The sequence below is a fragment of the Bombina bombina genome, chromosome 4 (assembly GCF_027579735.1).
Source record: "Bombina bombina isolate aBomBom1 chromosome 4, aBomBom1.pri, whole genome shotgun sequence".
NCBI classification, from domain to species: domain Eukaryota; kingdom Metazoa; phylum Chordata; class Amphibia; order Anura; family Bombinatoridae; genus Bombina; species Bombina bombina.
In genome coordinates this window covers 863,922,573-863,942,890 of record NC_069502.1, presented here as the reverse complement: position 1 = coordinate 863,942,890, position 20,318 = coordinate 863,922,573, and the positions used below count along the sequence as shown (strand labels likewise).

Sequence of the window (20,318 nt, the reverse complement as noted above, 5' to 3'; positions counted from 1 at the left end):
ATACTGTGCATAGAGAAATATAGCACAGAAACTGCACTGTACAAACACTTTACTACGAAACATGGAGGAAATCTCAAAGATATGAAATTCTGTGGAATAGAAAAAGTCAGCAAGAATTGGAGAGGAGGGAATCATGAACAGAAATTGCTCTTACACGAATCCAAATGGATATTCTCCTTGAACTGTCTGTACCCTAAAGGCCTGAACAATAAAGAGGACCTTACCCATATCTTTAATTTCACCAAGTAAAATAGAAACCCCAGCCTTAGAAATATTAGAAATTTTAGAAGGTTTTAACCTGAAATTCTAGAAGGCTTTTAACCTGATACAACTTTTACATTATGAAGCCCAAAATGGAGTTTTAGAAGTTTTTAAAGATTAGAATTGTTTGTATAGAACATAAGACATAGGTCTAAAAATCCTCTACCATTTACCCTCGTGATAGGCTCATTTAGGAATTTTAATCCAAAATTTCTAATCATCTTGTTGTTTTTTAAGTTTAAGGAACTGATTTTAGATAATGACCTAAAAATGTTTTTAAAATAACGATCTCAAAATGTTTTATATATTTATGGAATATATTTCTTAAAAGAAATGTCCTGTATACTCTTTTAAAATGTGCAGTACTTTTTATTATGTTCTCAGTCATTTGTAGAATATATTATCCAATCTCTTGGAGATTGACAGTATTTTAGGAATTTCCTCTCTTGTTGTTTTTTAAGTTTAAGGAACTGTTTTTAGATAATGACCTACAAATGTTTTTAAAATGTTTTATATATTTATGGAATATGTTTTATATATTTATGGAATATGTTTTTTAAAAGAAATATCCTGTATACTCTTTTAAAAATGAATTGTTCGGTAGACAGTTTTCTCATCTACACATAATGATCCCTTTCATAGATATTATTGTATATACTTAGACTTTATTAGAATATATAATACATCCCGTTGATTTTAGAACCAACCATCTATAATCCGAAGGGAGAATTATTTTCCATTTCCTAATGTATTATGATTTATCACCAAAAGCATTGAACAGTGAAATGAACTAGACCATAGCATAACCGCTAGTAAATAATCGTGACTCTCTAACATTATAAATACATCGCTTAATAAAGGGATATACAGGGAGTGCAGAATTATTAGGCAAGTTGTATTTTTGAGGATTAATTTTATTATTGAACAACAACCATGTTCTCAATGAACCCAAAAAACTCATTAATATCAAAGCTGAATAGTTTTGGAAGTAGTTTTTAGTTTGTTTTTAGTTATAGCTATTTTAGGGGGATATCTGTGTGTGCAGGTGACTATTACTGTGCATAATTATTAGGCAACCTAACAAAAAACAAATATATACCCATTTCAATTATTTATTTTTATCAGTGAAACCAATATAACATCTCAACATTCACAAATATACATTTCTGACATTCAAAAACAAAACAAAAACAAATCAGTGACCAATATAGCCACCTTTCTTTGCAAGGACACTCAAAAGCCTGCCATCCATGGATTCTGTCAGTGTTTTGATCTGTTCACCATCAACATTGCGTGCAGCAGCAACCACAGCCTCCCAGACACTGTTCAGAGAGGTGTACTGTTTTCCCTCCTTGTAAATCTCACATTTGATGATGGACCACAGGTTCTCAATGGGGTTCAGATCAGGTGAACAAGGAGGCCATGTCATTAGATTTTCTTCTTTTATACCCTTTCTTGCCAGCCACGCTGTGGAGTACTTGGACGCGTGTGATGGAGCATTGTCCTGCATGAAAATCATGTTTTTCTTGAAGGATGCAGACTTCTTCCTGTACCACTGCTTGAAGAAGGTGTCTTCCAGAAACTGGCAGTAGGACTGGGAGTTGAGCTTGACTCCATCCTCAACCCGAAAAGGCCCCACAAGCTCATCTTTGATGATACCAGCCCAAACCAGTACTCCACCTCCACCTTGCTGGCGTCTGAGTCGGACTGGAGCTCTCTGCCCTTTACCAATCCAGCCACGGGCCCATCCATCTGGCCCATCAAGACTCACTCTCATTTCATCAGTCCATAAAACCATAGAAATATCAGTCTTGAGATATTTCTTGGCCCAGTCTTGACGTTTCAGCTTGTGTGTCTTGTTCAGTGGTGGTCGTCTTTCAGCCTTTCTTACCTTGGCCATGTCTCTGAGTATTGCACACCTTGTGCTTTTGAGCACTCCAGTGATGTTGCAGCTCTGAAATATGGCCAAACTGGTGGCAAGTGGCATCTTGGCAGCTGCACGCTTGACTTTTCTCAGTTCATGGGCAGTTATTTTGCGCCTTGGTTTTTCCACACGCTTCTTGCGACCCTGTTGACTATTTTGAATGAAACGCTTGATTGTTCGATGATCACGCTTCAGAAGCTTTGCAATTTTAAGAGTGCTGCATTCCTCTGCAAGATATCTCACTATTTTTGACTTTTCTGAGCCTGTCAAGTCCTTCTTTTGACCCATTTTGCCAAAGGAAAGGAAGTTGCCTAATAATTATGCACACCTGATATAGGTTGTTGATGTCATTAGACCACACCCCTTCTCATTACAGAGATGCACATCACCTAATATGCTTAATTGGTAGTAGGCTTTCGAGCCTATGCAGCTTGGAGTAAGACAACATGCATAAAGAGGATGATGTGGTCAAAATACTCATTTGCCTAATAATTCTGCACTCCCTGTATTTACCTTTGTTTTTCAAAGTTTCTGCTGGTTTTATATTGAGTCTTTTTAGACTAAGCAAAACGTCAATTTAAAAACTCAGCGCAACATCCCATTACTTTATACTACAACACGCGAGTAAGTTAAAAAACCGAAAGTAGAATTCCACTCCGCAAGAACCGGAAATGCTTAGAGATCATAACAATAGCAACCGGAAGCACTTGGAGTAGTGAGATCGAGAAACCGGAAATGGAATTCTACTTTCCATGAACCCAGAAAATGTATAAATATATAAATTTATAAATACCACTAACTACAAAAATTTGGGTTACTATCAATACAGAGTTAACACGACAGTTTTAAAGCGAAACCACCGCATCACTATATGAATTAGAAGTATATATATTGAAATAGAGAAACTGGAAGTCACACGCAGTAACACCAGAAATAGTTAAAGACAGACCCGGAAGTTAAACTCTGCCTGTAAACGTTAGGATTCATAGTCAGGAACTAGAAGTATATAGATAGCGAAACCGGAAGTTACACATATTAACACCGGAAACATTAAAAAATAGATCCGGTAGTTAAACTTTGCCTGTAAACGTTAGGATTGATAGCCAAAATGAGGAACTAGAAGTATTGAGTTAGCGAAACCGGAAGTCATATGCATTAACACAGGAAATATTTGAAGAAAAGTCCATAAGTTAAACTCTGCCTGTAAACGTTAGGATTCACAGTCAAATTGAAGATAAATAATTCCTCTAAGCAAAACTTACCTCTGTACAATTCCATCTAAAAAGGACTATACGAAATCTATTTTTTATAACCCATCAGTGTATAATATTTTATCACCCATCAGTGTATAAGAATTTATTACCCATCAGTGTATAAATTTTGCCCATACCCATAAGGCTAGGAACCGGAAGTGGGCGTGGCCCACCTTTTTGGCACCCAAACACACCTTTTGGCGCCCAATAATTTCATTATCTGACCCTATATATTCTGATATGCTTGCTCAAATAATTAGTCTTGATAAAGGCCAAGAGATTAAGGCCGAAACGCGTCAACAGATTTGAGTAAGCACATTACCTATATATGAACATAGTAGTTGATGTATTTTACAGTATTGTTTTTTTCCTTTTTTCACAGGTTATATAAATGATTTTTATGAACTTTCTTTTCAACTGATTTCAGCACTTCCTCACGTCACTATAGAGGAAACTTGGGATATATGATTATCACAACCTTTTGATTTTTTTGGGATATTTGTAATATCCCAAAGATATTTGTAATATTTTTATATATTTTTTGACATATTTTCGTTTCACATTTTTTGGTTCACATTTTTCACGAGTACACTTTTCTACAACTTTTTCAACATTTTTTCAACATTTTTATAACATTTTTTCAACACGTTTTGCCACATCCCACAGCTCTCTCTTATGTTTTTCACTACTGACTCTGGATATTAACTCAGCACCAACTGGATGGACAATATTTGAACTAAATTTGGACCTCTTTGGTCCTCAGGCCATTCGCATTTATTCACTCTAGGCCTACAGCATTGTTCTTTGTTTTTATGCACTGTTATCAATTTTATATCTCTGTATTCATTTTGTATACAGTTTATGTTTATTACATGGATCCATGGTATTGATTATATGTATTTTGCCATTTTTGTTTTGTATATTGTATTAAAATAGATACTTTTTATCGTAATCTATTTTATCATACCCTATTTTATTATATCTTTTATAGCCGAATCTAATTGTTTTTAAATTTAAATACACGATTACTACTTTCTTTCATGTAATTAGCAAGAGTCCATGAGCTAGTGACGTATGGGATATACATTCCTACCAGGAGGGGCAAAGTTTCCCAAACCTCAAAATGCCTATAAATACACCCCTCACCACACCCACAAATCAGTTTTACAAACTTTGCCTCCCATGGAAGTGGTGAAGTAAGTTTGTGCTAGATTCTTCATTGATATGCGCTTCGCAGCAGGCTGGAGCCCGGTTTTCCTCTCAGTGTGCAGTGAATGTCAGAGGGATGTGAAGAGAGTATTGCCTATTTGAATTCAATGATCTCCTTCTACGGGGTCTATTTCATAGGTTCTCTGTTATCGGTCGTAGAGATTCATCTCTTACCTCCCTTTTCAGATCGACGATATACTCTTATATATACCATTACCTCTACTGATTCTCGTTTCAGTACTGGTTTGGCTTTCTACTACATGTAGATGAGTGTCCTGGGGTAAGTAAGTCTTATTTTTGTGACACTCTAAGCTATGGTTGGGCACTTTTTTATAAAGTTCTAAATATGTGTGTTTAAACATTTATTTGCCTTGATTCAGGATGTTCAACATTTCAGACAGTCAGTTTCATTATTTGGGATAATGCATTTGAATAATCAATTTTTTCTTACCTTAAAATTTGACTTTCTCCTGTGGGCTGTTAGGCTCGCGGGGGCTGAAAATGCTTCTTTTTATTGCGTTATTCTTGGCGCGGACTTTTTTGGCGCAAAAATTTTCTTTGTCATTTCCGGCGTCATACTTGTCGCCGGAAGTTGCGTCATTTTTTTGACGTTTTTGCGCCAAAAATGTTGGCGTACCGGATGTGGCGTCATTTTTGGCGCTTAAAGCATTTAGGCGCCAAATAATGTGGGCGTCTTTTTTGGCGCTAAAAAATATGGGCGTCATTATTGTCTTCACATTATTTAAGTCTCATTGTTTATTTGCTTCTGGTTGCTAGAAGCTTGTTCATTGGCATTTTTTCCCATTCCTGAAACTGTCTTTTAAGGAATTTGATCAATTTTGCTTTATATGTTGTTTTTTCTATTACATATTGCAAGATGTCTCAGATTGACCCTGAATCAGAAGATACTTCTGGAAAATTGCTGCCTGATGCTGAATCTACCAAAGTTAAGTGTATTTGTTGTAAACTTGTGGTATCTGTTCCTCCGGCTGTTGTTTGTAATGAATGTCATGACAAACTTGTTAATGCAGATAATATTTCCTTTAGTAATGTTCCATTACCTGTTGCTGTTCCATCAACATCTAATATTCAGGGTGTTCCTGTTAACATAAGAGATTTTGTTTCTAAATCCATTAAGAAGGCTATGTCTGTTATTCCTCCTTCTAGTAAACGTAAAAGGTCTTTTAAAACTTCTCATTTTTCAGATGAATTTTTAAATGAACATCATCATTCTGATTCTGATAATGATTCCTCTGGTTCAGAGGATTCTGTTTCAGAGGTTGATACTGATAAATCTTCATATTTATTTAAAATGGAATTTATTCGTTCTTTGCTTAAAGAAGTCTTAATTGCATTAGAAATAGAGGAATCTGGTCCTCTTGATACTAAATCTAAATGTTTGAATACGGTTTTTAAACCTCCTGTAGTTATTCCAGAGGTTTTTCCCGTCCCTGATGCTATTTCTGAAGTAATTTTAGGGAATGGAATAATTTGGGTAATTCATTTACTCCTTCTAAACAGTTTAAGCAATTATATCCTGTGCCATCTGACAGATTAGAGTTTTGGGACAAAATCCCTAAGGTTGATGGGGCTATCTCTACTCTTGCTAAATGTACTACTATTCCTACGGCAGATAGTACTTCCTTTAAGGATCCTTTAGATAGGAAAATTGAATCCTTTCTAAGAAAAGCTTACTTATGTTCAGGTAATCTTCTTAGGCCTGCTATATCTTTGGCGGATGTTGCTGCAGCTTCAACTTTCTGGTTGGAGGCTTTAGCACAGCAAGTAACAGATCATAATACTCATAGCATTGTTAATCTTCTTCAACATGCTAATAACTTTATTTGTGATGCCATCTTTGATATCATTAGGGTTGATGTCAGGTATATGTCTTTAGCTATTTTAGCTAGAAGAGCTTTATGGCTTAAAACTTGGAATGCTGATATGTCTTCTAAGTCAACTTTGCTTTCCCTTTCTTTCCAGGGTAATAAATTGTTTGGTTCACAGTTGGATTCTATTATTTCAACTGTTACTGGGGGGATAGGAAGTTTTTTACCACAGGATAAAAAATCTAAAGGTAAATTTAGGTCTGCTAATCGTTTTCGTTCCTTTCGTCACAATAAGGAACAAAAGCCTGATCCTTCCCCTACAGGAGCGGTATCAGTTTGGAAACCATCTCCAGTCTGGAATAAATCCAAGCCTTTTAGAAAGCCAAAGCCAGCTCCCAAGTCCACATGAAGGTGCGGCCCTCATTCCAGCCCAGCTGGTAGGGGGCAGATTACGATTTTTCAAAGAAATTTGGATCAATTCGATTCACAATCTTTGGATCCAGAACATTGTTTCACAAGGGTACAGAATAGGCTTCAAGATAAGGCCTCCTGCAAAAAGATTTTTTCTTTCCCGTGTCCCAATAAATCCAGTGAAGGCTCAAGCATTTCTGAAATGTGTTTCAGATCTAGAGTTGGCTGGAGTAATTATGCCAGTTCCAGTTCTGGAACAGGGGATGGGGTTTTACTCAAATCTCTTCATTGTACCAAAGAAGGAGAATTCCTTCAGGCCAGTTCTGGATTTAAAAATATTGAATCGTTATGTAAGGATACCAACATTCAAAATGGTAACTATAAGGACTATTCTGCCTTTTGTTCAGCAAGAGCATTATATGTCCACAATAGATTTACAAGATGCATATCTGAATATTCCGATTCATCCAGATCACTATCAGTTTCTGAGATTCTCTTTCCTAGACAAGCATTACCAGTTTGTGGCTCTGCCGTTTGGCCTAGCAACAGTTCCAAGGATTTTTACAAAGGTTCTCGGTGCCCTTCTATCTGTAATCAGAGAACAGGGTATTGTGGTATTTCCTTATTTGGACGATATCTTGGTACTTGCTCAGTCTTCACATTTAGCAGAATCTCATACGAATCGACTTGTATCGTTTCTTCAAGAACATGGTTGGAGGATCAATTTACCAAAGAGTTTGTTGATTCCTCAGACAAGGGTAACCTTTTTAGGTTTCCAGATAGATTCAGTGTCCATGACTCTGTCTCTGACTGACAAGAGACGTCTGAAATTGGTTTCAGCTTGTTGAAACCTTCAGTCTCAATCATTCCCTTCGGTAGCCTTATGCATGGAAATTCTAGGTCTTATGACTGCTGCATCGGACGCGATCCCCTTTGCTCGTTTTCACATGCAACCTCTTCAGCTCTGTATGCTGAACCAGTGGTGCAGGGATTATACAAAGATATCTCAATTAATATCTTTAAAACCGATTGTACGACACTCTCTGTCGTGGGGGACAGACCACCATCGTTTAGTTCAGGGGGCTTCTTTTGTTCTTCCGACCTGGACTGTGATCTCAACAGATGCAAGTCTGACAGGTTGGGGAGCTGTTTGGGGGTCTCTGACAGCACAAGGGGTTTGGGAATCTCAGGAGGCAAGATTACCAATCAACATTTTGGAACTCCGTGCAATTTTCAGAGCTCTTCAGTCGTGGCCTCTTCTAAAGAGAGAGTCGTTCATTTGTTTTCAGACGGACAATGTCACAACGGTGGCATATGTCAATCATCAAGGAGGGACTCACAGTCCTCTGGCTATGAAAGAAGTATCTCCAATACTGGTATGGGCGGTATCCAGCTCCTGTCTAATTTCTGCGGTTCATATCCCAGGTATAGACAATTGGGAAGCGGATAATCTCAGTCGCCAAACGTTACATCCAGGCGAATGGTCTCTTCACCCAGAGGTATTTCTTCAGATTGTTCAAATGTGGGGACTTCCAGAAATAGATCTGATGGCTTCTCATCTAAACAAGAAGCTTCCCAGGTATCTGTCCAGATCCAGGGATCCTCAGGCGGAAGCAGTGGATGCATTGTCACTTCCTTGGAAGTATCATCCTGCCTATATCTTTCCTCCTCTAGTTCTTCTTCCAAGAGTGATTTCCAAGATTCTAAAGGAGCGTTCGTTTGTTCTGCTGGTGGCTCCAGCATGGCCTCACAGGTTTTGGTATGCGGATCTTGTCCGGATGGCTGCTTGCCAACCGTGGACTCTTCCGTTAAGACCAGACCTTCTATCGCAAGGTCCTTTTTTCCATCAGGATCTCAAATCCTTAAATTTGAAGGTATGGAGATTGAACGCTTGATTCTCAGTCATAGAGGTTTCTCTGACTCTGTAATTAATACTATGTTACAGGCTCGTAAATCTGTATCTAGAAAGATATATTATCGAATCTGGAAGACTTACATTTCTTGGTGTTCTTCTCATCATTTTTCTTGGCATTCTTTTAGAATTCCTAGAATTTTACAGTTTCTTCAGGATGGTTTGGATAAAGGTTTGTCTGCAAGTTCCTTGAAGGGACAAATCTCTGCTCTTTCTGTTCTCTTTCACAGAAAGATTGCTAGTCTTCCTGATATTCATTGTTTTGTATAGGCTTTGGTTCGTATAAAACCTGTTATTAAGTCAATTTCTCCTCCTTGGAGTTTGAATTTGGTTCTGGGGGCTCTTCAAGCTCCTCCGTTTGAACCTATGCATTCGCTGGATATTAAATTACTTTTTTGGAAAGTTTTGTTTCTTTTGGCCATCTCTTCTGCTAGAAGAGTTTCTGAATTATCTGCTCTTTCTTGTGAGTCTCCTTTTCTGATTTTTCATCAGGATAAGGTGGGGTTGCGAACTTCATTTAAATTTTTTCCTAAGGTTGTGAGTTCTAACAACATTAGTAGAGAAATTGTGGTTCCTTCATTGTGTCCTAATCCTAAGAATTTTAAGGAAAGATCGTTGCATTCTTTGGATGTAGTTAGAGCTTTGAAATATTATGTTGAAGCTACTAAAGATTTCAGAAAGACTTCTAGTCTATTTGTTATTTTTTCTGGTTCTAGGAAAGGTCAGAAGGCTTCTGCCATTTCCTTGGCATCTTGGTTAAAGTCTTTGATTCATCATGCTTATGTTGAGTCGGGTAGATCTCCGCCTCAAAGGATTACAGCTCATTCGACTAGGTCAGTTTCTACTTCCTGGGCATTTAAGAATGAAGCTTCGGTTGATCAGATTTGCAAAGCAGCAACTTGGTCTTCTTTGCATACTTTTACTAAATTCTACCATTTTGATGTGTTTTCTTCTTCTGAAGCAGTTTTTGGTAGAAAAGTACTTCAGGCAGCTGTTTCAGTTTGATTCTTCTGCTTATAATTTCAGTTTTTTTCATTATAAGATTTAAACTTTGTTTTGGGTGTGGATTATTTTTCAGCGGAATTGGCTGTCTTTATTTTATCCCTCCCTCTCTAGTGACTCTTGCGTGGAAGATCCACATCTTGGGTATTCATTATCCCATACATCACTAGCTCATGGACTCTTGCTAATTACATGAAAGAAAACATAATTTATGTAAGAACTTACCTGATAAATTCATTTCTTTCATATTAGCAAGAGTCCATGAGGCCCACCCTTTTTGTGGTGGTTATGATTTTTTTGTATAAAGAACAATTATTCCAATTCCTTATTTTTTATGCTTTCGCACTTTTTTCTTATCACCCCACTTCTTGGCTATTCGTTAAACTGATTTGTGGGTGTGGTGAGGGGTGTATTTATAGGCATTTTGAGGTTTGGGAAACTTTGCCCCTCCTGGTAGGAATGTATATCCCATACGTCACTAGCTCATGGACTCTTGCTAATATGAAAGAAATGAATTTATCAGGTAAGTTCTTACATAAATTATGTTTTTTTACCTATACCTCAGCCTATATTGGCACTCCCCTCCATTTCTTGTTTAAATGCCATGTCATCTGTTTTTTTTTTTTTTGTATGAACTTAACTCTTAAGGAGGAATCTATTTAAAGGAAACATTTCTATGGTTTTCTTTTTTCAGAAAGGTTGGGATCGTACAGGATTTGAACCCGGGACCTCTCACACACTAAGTGAGAATCATACCCCTAGACCAACAAGCCTTAGATGTCATTTTATGTGTGTTTTTTATTTTTTTGTGTGAACGTTTACAAAGTGGTCTCTAACACACATTCCACTTAAGAAAATAATAAGGTTTTCAGTCTTGTAGTCCAAAGATACTGTATATAGCAACTTTCTGTAATTATATGCAGACCAAAAAATACAATTTGTGGAAACAGACTCTGTCGTACTCTATGCTTAACCAATCAGACTATAATGAAAACATAGGTTTCAAAGATCTCAGGGTAGTGAAGAAAGCAAGTTTTTAAAGGTGTTAACATGGAATCTCTGTCACCAGAGAGATCATTCTTGAAATAAGAGGTCTAAAACTGTTGTATAATGCTCTTTTACCCTTAGTGCTGACATTAAACAATTCAGAGCACTTAAGAGTATGATGTTTATTCTATGACGTGTACAAAAAAAATAATTATCTAAAGCAATTTCCTCACCTAAAGAAACACAACACTATCACTAAAATATACACCAGAATAGGCAGCATACATAATTTTTCCCATCTCCTTCAATCCCTGGGTTCATAAATTCTATTATTAATAAACAACATGTATGAAAAATGTTCTGTGGAGCAAGCCCATGTTATATGGTTTTATTTGAAGGAAATAGTTCTATGGATTTCTTTTTTCAGAATAGTTGGGCTTGTCCGGGATTTGAACCCGGGACCTCTCGCACCCTAAGCGAAAATCATACCCCTAGACCAACGAGCCTTAGACGACATTTTACATGGTTTTTTTTTAAATTTTTTTGTGTGAAATTTTTCAAAGTGGTCTCTTACACACATTGAAGGAGATGGGAAAAATTATGTATGCTGCCTTAAAAAAATAATAAGGTTTTCAGTCTTGTAGTCCAAAGATACTGTATATAGCAGCTTTATGTAATTATATTCAGACCAAAAAATACAATTTGTGGAAACAGACTCTTTCGTACTCTATGCTTAACCAATCAGACTATAATAAAAACCTAGGTTTCAAAGATCTCAGTATGATGTTTATTCTATGACGTGTAAAAAAAAAAAAATATCTAAAGCAATTTCCTCACCTAAAGAAACACAACACTATCACTAAAATATACACCAGAATAGGCTGCATAGATCATTTTTCCCATCTCCTTCAATCCCTGGGTTCATAAATTCTATTATTAATGAACAACATGTATGAAAAATGTTCTGTGGAGCAAACCCATGTTTTGGGATAATTTCTGTGTTGGTGCTTTGATTTTGTTGATTAAATTGTTTGTCCAGTAGGTACGAGTTTCTCAGAATAAATCTTAGAAGTGTCTGTTAGTCTATATTTTCCAAAAAACATGATTTCCTAATTGGCCACAGATCTTTCCTAAGTTTTTGAGCCACATCAGCTTTGTCTTCTTTCCTGTGAGTAGTATAGGTTTTAGTAATTTGATATCCCTTCAGTAGATCTAATGTATGTTAGAAAGAACACTCTATACATGGTGAAGAGTGTTTAAATCAAGGGCTCATCAGGGATTTGAACCAGGGAACTCTCGCACCCTTAAGCAAAAGCATACCACTACACTAACAAGCTAGTAGGTAAACCGCAATTTGCTGGCAAGCATTTTGTTAGATATGTCTGATAAAGTATCATCAAAAAGGAAATAAAAACAATTTTTTCTTATGTTTAGTATCCTTCACTCTATATATGGTGAAGAGTATTTAAATCAAGGGCTCGTCTGGGATTTGAACCAGGGAACTCTCGCACCCGAAGCAAAATCATACCACTACACCAATGAGCCAGTAGGTCATCCGTGATTTGCTGCCAAGCATTTTGTTAGATATGTCTGATAAAGTATCATCAAAAAGGAAATAAAAACAATTCTTTCTTATGTTTAGTATCCTTCACATAACTGTAGGAAGTATCATTGCTTTGTGAATGAGATACAGGAAGATGGCGTCTGAGGAAGTTAACTCTTTAGGAGGAATCTATTTAAAGGAAATAGTTCTATGGTTTTCTTTTTTCAGAAAATTTGGGCTCGTCCGGGATTTAAACACGGGACCTCTCGCACCCAAAGCGAAAATCATACCCCTAGACCAACAAGCCTTAGATTCCATATGATATGTTTTTTTTATTTTTTGTGTGAACTTAACTCTTAATTATTATTTAAAGGAAATAGTTCTATGGTTTTCTTTATTCAGAAAATTTGGGCTCGTCCGGGATTTGAACCCGGGGCCTCAGACACACAAAGTGAGAATCATACCCCTAGACCAACGAGCCTTAGATTCCATATTGCATGTTTTTTTTATTTTTTGTGTGAAGTTAACTCTTAATTATTATTTAAAGGAAATAGTTATATGGTTTTATTTGAAGGAAATAGTTCTATGGATTTCTTTTTTCAGAATAGTTGGGCTTGTCCGGGATTTGAACCCGGGACCTCTCGCACCCTAAGCGAAAATCATACCCCTAGACCAACGAGCCTTAGACGACATTTTACATGTTTTTTTTTTAAATTTTTTTGTGTGAAATTTTTCAAAGTGGTCTCTTACACACATTCCACTTAAAAAAATAATAAGGTTTTCAGTCTTGTAGTCCAAAGATACTGTATATAGCAGCTTTATGTAATTATATTCAGACCAAAAAATACAATTTGTGGAAACAGACTCTTTCGTACTCTATGCTTAACCAATCAGACTATAATAAAAACCTAGGTTTCAAAGATCTCAGTATGATGTTTATTCTATGACGTGTAAAAAAAAAAAAATATCTAAAGCAATTTCCTCACCTAAAGAAACACAACACTATCACTAAAATATACACCAGAATAGGCTGCATAGATCATTTTTCCCATCTCCTTCAATCCCTGGGTTCATAAATTCTATTATTAATGAACAACATGTATGAAAAATGTTCTGTGGAGCAAACCCATGTTTTGGGATAATTTCTGTGTTGGTGCTTTGATTTTGTTGATTAAATTGTTTGTCCAGTAGGTACGAGTTTCTCAGAATAAATCTTAGAAGTGTCTGTTAGTCTATATTTTCCAAAAAACATGATTTCCTAATTGGCCACAGATCTTTCCTAAGTTTTTGAGCCACATCAGCTTTGTCTTCTTTCCTGTGAGTAGTATAGGTTTTAGTAATTTGATATCCCTTCAGTAGATCTAATGTATGTTAGAAAGAACACTCTATACATGGTGAAGAGTGTTTAAATCAAGGGCTCATCAGGGATTTGAACCAGGGAACTCTCGCACCCTTAAGCAAAAGCATACCACTACACTAACAAGCTAGTAGGTAAACCGCAATTTGCTGGCAAGCATTTTGTTAGATATGTCTGATAAAGTATCATCAAAAAGGAAATAAAAACAATTTTTTCTTATGTTTAGTATCCTTCACTCTATATATGGTGAAGAGTATTTAAATCAAGGGCTCGTCTGGGATTTGAACCAGGGAACTCTCGCACCCGAAGCAAAATCATACCACTACACCAATGAGCCAGTAGGTCATCCGTGATTTGCTGCCAAGCATTTTGTTAGATATGTCTGATAAAGTATCATCAAAAAGGAAATAAAAACAATTCTTTCTTATGTTTAGTATCCTTCACATAACTGTAGGAAGTATCATTGCTTTGTGAATGAGATACAGGAAGATGGCGTCTGAGGAAGTTAACTCTTTAGGAGGAATCTATTTAAAGGAAATAGTTCTATGGTTTTCTTTTTTCAGAAAATTTGGGCTCGTCCGGGATTTAAACACGGGACCTCTCGCACCCAAAGCGAAAATCATACCCCTAGACCAACAAGCCTTAGATTCCATATGATATGTTTTTTTTATTTTTTGTGTGAACTTAACTCTTAATTATTATTTAAAGGAAATAGTTCTATGGTTTTATTTAAAGGAAATAGTTCTATGGTTTTCTTTTTTCAGAAAAGTTGAGCTCGTCCGGGATTTGAACCCGGGACCTCTCGCACCCGAAGCGAGAATCATACACCTAGACCAACGAGCCGTAGATTCCATATTATATGTTTTTTTTATTTTTTGTGTGAACTTAACTCTTAATTATTATTTAAAGGAAATAGTTCTATGGTTTTCTTTTTTCAGAAAATTTGGGCTCGTCCGGGATTTGAACCCGGGACTTCTCGCACCCAAAGAGAGAATCATACCCCTAGACCAATGAGCCTTAGATTCCATATTATATATTTTTTTTATTTTTTGTGTGAACTTAACTCTTAATTATTATTTAAAGGAAATAGTTCTATGGTTTTATTTAAAGGAAATAGTTCTATGGTTTTCTTTTTTCAGAAAAGTTGGGCTCGTCCGGGATTTGAACCTGGGACCTCTTGCACCCTAAGCGAGAATCATATCCCTAGACCAACAAGCCTTAGATGCCATAATATATGTGTTTTTTATTTTTTTGTGAACTTTTACAAAGTGGTCTCTAACACACATTCCTCTTAAAAAATAATAAGCTTTTCAGTGTTGTAGTCCAAAGATACTGTACATAGCAGCTTTCTGTAATTATATGCAGACCAAAAAATACAATTTGTGGAAACAGACTCTGTCGTACTTTATGCTTAACCAATCAGACTTTAATAAAAACCTAGGTTTCAAAGATTTCTGGGTAGTAAAGAAAAGCAAGTCTAGAAAATGTGTTAACATGGAATCTATGTCCTCAGAGAGATCATTCTTGAAATAAGAGGTCTAAAACTGTTGTATAATGCTCTTTTACCCTTAGTGCTGACATTAAACAATTCAGAGCACTTAAGAGTATGATGTTTATTCTATGACGTGTACAAAAAAAATAATTATCTAAAGCAATTTCCTCACCTAAAGAAACACAACACTATCACTAAAATATACACCAGAATAGGCAGCATCCAGAATTGTTCCCATCTCCTTCAATCCCTGGGTTCATAAATTCTATTATTAATGAACAACATGTATGAAAAATGTTCTGTGAAGCAAGTCCATGTTTTGGGATGATTTCTGTGTTGGTGCTTTGATTTTGTTGATTAAATTGTTTGTCCAGTAGGTACGAGTTCCTCATAATATATCTTAGAAGTGTCTGTTAGTCTATATTTTCCAAAAAATATGATTTCATAATTGGCCAACGATTTTTCCTATGTTTTTGAGCCACATCAGTTTTCTCTTCTTTCCTGAGAGTACTATAGGTTTTAGTAATTTGATATCCTTTCAGTAGATCTAATGTATGTTAGAAAGAACACACTCTATACATGGTGAAGAGTATTTAAATCAAGGGCTCATCATGGATTTGAACCAGGGAACTCTCGCACCCGAAGTAAAATCATACCACTACACCAACAAGCCAGTAGGTCATCACTGGTTTGCTGGCAAGCATTTTGTTAGATATGTCTGATAAAGTATTATCAAAAAGGAAATAAAAAACAATTCTTTCTTATGTATAGTTTCCTTCACATAACTGTAGGAAGTATCATTGCTTTGTGAATGAGATACACGAAGATGGCGTCTGAGGAAGTTAACTCTTTTAGAGGAATCTATTTAAAGGAAATAGTTCCATGGTTTTCTTTTTTCAGAAAAATTGGACTCATCTGGGATTTGAACCCTGGACCTCTCGCACCCGAAGTGAGAATCATACCCCTAGACCAACGAGCCTTAGTTTCCATATCACATTTTTTCTTTATTTATTTGTGTGAACTTAACTCTTAAGGAGGAATCGATTTAAAGGAAATAGTTCTATGGTTTTATTTAAAGTAAATAGTCCTATGGTTTTCTTTTTTCAGAAAAGTTGGTCTCGACCGGGATTTGAACTCGGGACCTCTCGCACCCTAAACGAGAAACATACCCCTAGACCACTTGCTTGTAAAATTTAAAAGAAGTCCGCAAAACTGCCTTATCCTGATGAAAAATCAGAAAAGGAGACTCACAAGAAAGAGCAGATAATTCAGAAACTCTTCTAGCAGAAGAGATGGCCAAAAGAAGCAATACTTTGCAAGAAAGTAATTTAATGTCCAGAGAATGCATAGGCTCAAACGGAGGAGCCTGTAAAGCCCTCAATACCAAATTAAGACTCCAAGGAGGAGAAATTGGCTTAATGACAGGCTTGATACGAACTAAAGCCTGTACAAAACAATGAATGTCAGGAAGATTAGCAATTTTTCTGTGAAACAGAACAGAAAGAGCAGATATTTGTCCTTTCAAGGAACTTGCAGACAAACCCTTATCCAAACCATCCTGAAGAAACTGTAAAATTCTAGGAATTCTAAAAGAATGCCAAGAAAATTTATGAGAAGAACACCATGAAATGTAAGTCTTCCAAACTCGGTAATAAATCTTTCTAGACACAGATTTGCGAGCCTGCAACATAGTATTAATCACTGAGTCAGAGAAACCTCTATGACTAAGCACTAAACGTTCAATCTCCATACCTTCAAATTTAATGATTTGAGATCCTGATGGAAAAATGGACCTTGAGGTAGAAGGTCTGGCCTTAACGGAAGTGGCCAAGGTTGGCAACTGGACATCCGAACAAGATCCGCATACCAAAACCTGTGTGGCCATGCTGGAGCACCAGCAGTACAAATGAACGCTCCATTATGATTTTGGAAATCACTCTTAGAAGAAGAACTAGAGGCGGAAAGATATAAGCAGGTTGATAATTCCAAGGAAGTGACAACGCATCCACTGCTTCCGCCTGAGGATCCCTGGACCTGGACAGGTACCTGGGAAGTTTCCTGTTTAGATGAGAAGCCATCCGATCTATTTCTGGAAGCCCCCACATCTGAACAATCTGAAGAAACACATCTGGGTGAAGAGACCATTCTCCCGGATGTAAAGTCTGGCGACTGAGATAATCCGCTTCACAATTGTCTATACCTGGGATATGGACCACATAGATTAGACAGGAGCTGGATTCCGCCATGCAAGTATCCGAGATACTTCTTTCATAGCTTGAGGACTGTGAGTCCCACCTTGATGATTGACATACACCACGGTTGTGACATTGTCTGTCTGAAAACAAATAAACGGTTCTCTCTTCAGAAGAGGCCAAAACTGAAGAGCTCTGAGAATCGCACGGAGTTCCAAAATATTGATTGGTAATCTCGCCTCTTGAGATTTCCAAACCCCCTGCGCTGTCAGAGATCCCCAGACAGCTCCCCAACTTGAAAGACTTGCATCTGTTGAAATCACAGTCCAGGTTGGATGAACAAAAGAGGCCCCCTGGACCAAACGGTGGTGATCTAACCACCAAGTCAGAGATAGTCGAATATTGGGATTTAAGGATATTAATTGTGATATCTTTGTATAATCCCTGCACCATTGGTTCAGCATACAAAGCTGAAGAGGTCTCATGTAAAAACGAGCAAAGGGGATTGCGTCCGATGCTGCAGTCATGAGACCTAAAACCTCCATGCACATAGCTACTGAAGGGAAAGACTGAGACTGAAGGTTCCGACAAGCTGAAACCAATTTCAGATGTCTTTTGTCTGTTAGAGACAAAGTCATGGATACTGTATCCATTTGGAATCCTAAAAAGGTTACCCTTATCTGAGGAATCAAGGAACTTTTTGGTAAATTGATCCTCCAACCATGTCTTTGAAGAAACAACACTAGTTGATTCGTGTGAGATTCTGCAGAATGTAAAGACTGAGCAAGTACCAAGATATCGTCCAAATAAGGAAAACCGCAATACCCCGCTCTCTGATTACAGAGAGAAGGGCACCAAGAACCTTTGAAAAAATCCTTGGAGCTGTTGCTAGGCCAAAAGGAAGAGCAACAAATTGGTAATGCTTGTCTAGAAAAGAGAATCTCAGGAACTGATAATGATCTGGATGAATCGGAATATGAAGATAAGCATCCTGTAAATCTATTGTGGACATATAATGCCCTTGCTGAACAAAAGGCAGAATAGTCCTTATAGTCACCATTTTGAATGTTGGTATTCTTACATAACGATTCAAAATTTTTAGATCCAGAACTGGTCTGAAAGAATTCTCTTTCTTTGGAACAATGAACAGATTTGAATAAAACCCCAGACCCTGTTCCAGATATGGAACTGGCACAATTACCCCGAATAACTCCAGGTCTGAAACACACTTCAGGAAAGCCTGGGCCTTTACTGGGTTCACTGGAATGCGTGAGAGAAAGAAACTTCTCAAAGGCAGTCTTACCTTGAAACCTATTCTGTACCCTTGAGAAACAATGTTCTGAATCCAATGATTTTGGATTGAATTGATCCAAACATCCTTGAAAAATCGAAGTCTGCCCCCTACCAGCTGCGCTGGAATGAGGGCCGTACCTTCATGCAGACTTGGGGGCTGGTTTTGATTTTCTAAAAGGCTTGGATTTATTCCAGACTGGAGAAGGCTTCCAATTGGAAACCGTTCCCTTAGGGGAAGGGTTAGGTTTCTGTTCCTTATCCTGACGAAAGGAACGAAAACGATTAGCAGCCCTAAATTTACCCTTAGATTTTTTATCCTGAGGCAAAAAGGCTCCCTTCCCCCAGTGACAGTTGAAATTATAGAATCCAATTGAGAACCAAATAATTTATTAACTTGGAAAGATAGAGATAGCACGTTGACTTAGAGGTCATATCCGCATTCCAAGATTTAAGCCATAAAGCTCTTCTAGCTAAAATAGCTAAAGATATATACCTGACATCAATTCTAATGACATCAAAAATGGCATCACAAATGAAATTATTAGCATGTTGAATTAGCTTAACAATGCTATACACATTAGGATCTGGTACTTGTTGCGCTAAAGTTTCCAGCCAAAAATTTGAAGCTGCAGCAACATCAGCCAAAGAAATAGCAGGCCTAAGGATCTTTAAAAGAAGTACTATCTGCCGTAGGAATAGTAGTACGCTTAGCAAGAGTAGAGATAGCCCCATCAACTTTGGGGATCTTTTCCCAAAACTCCAATCTATCAGTCGGCAAAGGGTACAGTCTCTTAAACCTTAAAGAAGGAGTAAATGAAGTACCCAGACTATTCCATTCCCTAGAAATTACCTCTGAAATAGCATCAGGAACTGGAAAAACCTCTGGAATAACTACATGAGGTTTAAAAACCGAATTTAAATGTTTACTGGTTTTAATATCAAGAGGACTAGTCTCCTCCATATCTAATGCAATCAACACCTCTTTTAATAAAGAACAAATATACTCCATTTTAAATAAATATAAAGTTTTGTCAGTGTCAATATCTGAGGCAGAATCTTCTGAACCAGATAGATCCTCATCAGAGATAGATAAATCAGAATGCTGTCGGTCATTTAAAAATTCATTGAATTTATGAGAAGTTTTAAAAGACCTTTTACGTTTATTAGAAGGTGGTATAACAGACAGGGCCTTCTGAATAGAATTAGAAACAAATTCTCTTGCATTAACAGGAATATCCTGAACATTAGATGTTGAAGGAACAACAACAGGTAATGGACAACTACTAATGGAAATATTGTCTGCTTTAGAAAGTTTATCATGTCAACTAACACAAACTACAGCCAGAGGAACAGTTACCACAAGTTTACAACAAATGCACTTAGCTTTGGTAGAACTGACATCAGGCAGCAGCATTCCAGAAGTAGATTCTGATACAGGGTCAGATTGAGACATCTTGCAATATGTAAAAGAAAAAACAACATATAAAGCAAAATTATCAATTTCCTTATATGACAGTTTCAGGAATGGGAAAAAATGCAAACAGAATAAGCCTCTGGAAACCAGAAGCAAAAATACATGAATACTTAAATAATGTCAAAAGTCTGGCACCAAGTATGACGCCCACAACTGACAAAATATTTTTTGGCGCCAAA

The 20,318-nt window shown here is 36.9% G+C and overlaps 1 non-coding gene across 1 annotated transcript; it reads right to left on the bottom strand.

The window, feature by feature from the left end:
- Positions 1-14,458: 14,458 nt before the first annotated feature.
- On the bottom strand, positions 14,459-14,531 carry TRNAP-CGG (transfer RNA proline (anticodon CGG)). Its single transcript has one exon. It is a non-coding gene; the product is annotated as a tRNA-Pro (tRNA).
- Between the last annotated feature and the right edge of the window lie 5,787 nt (positions 14,532-20,318).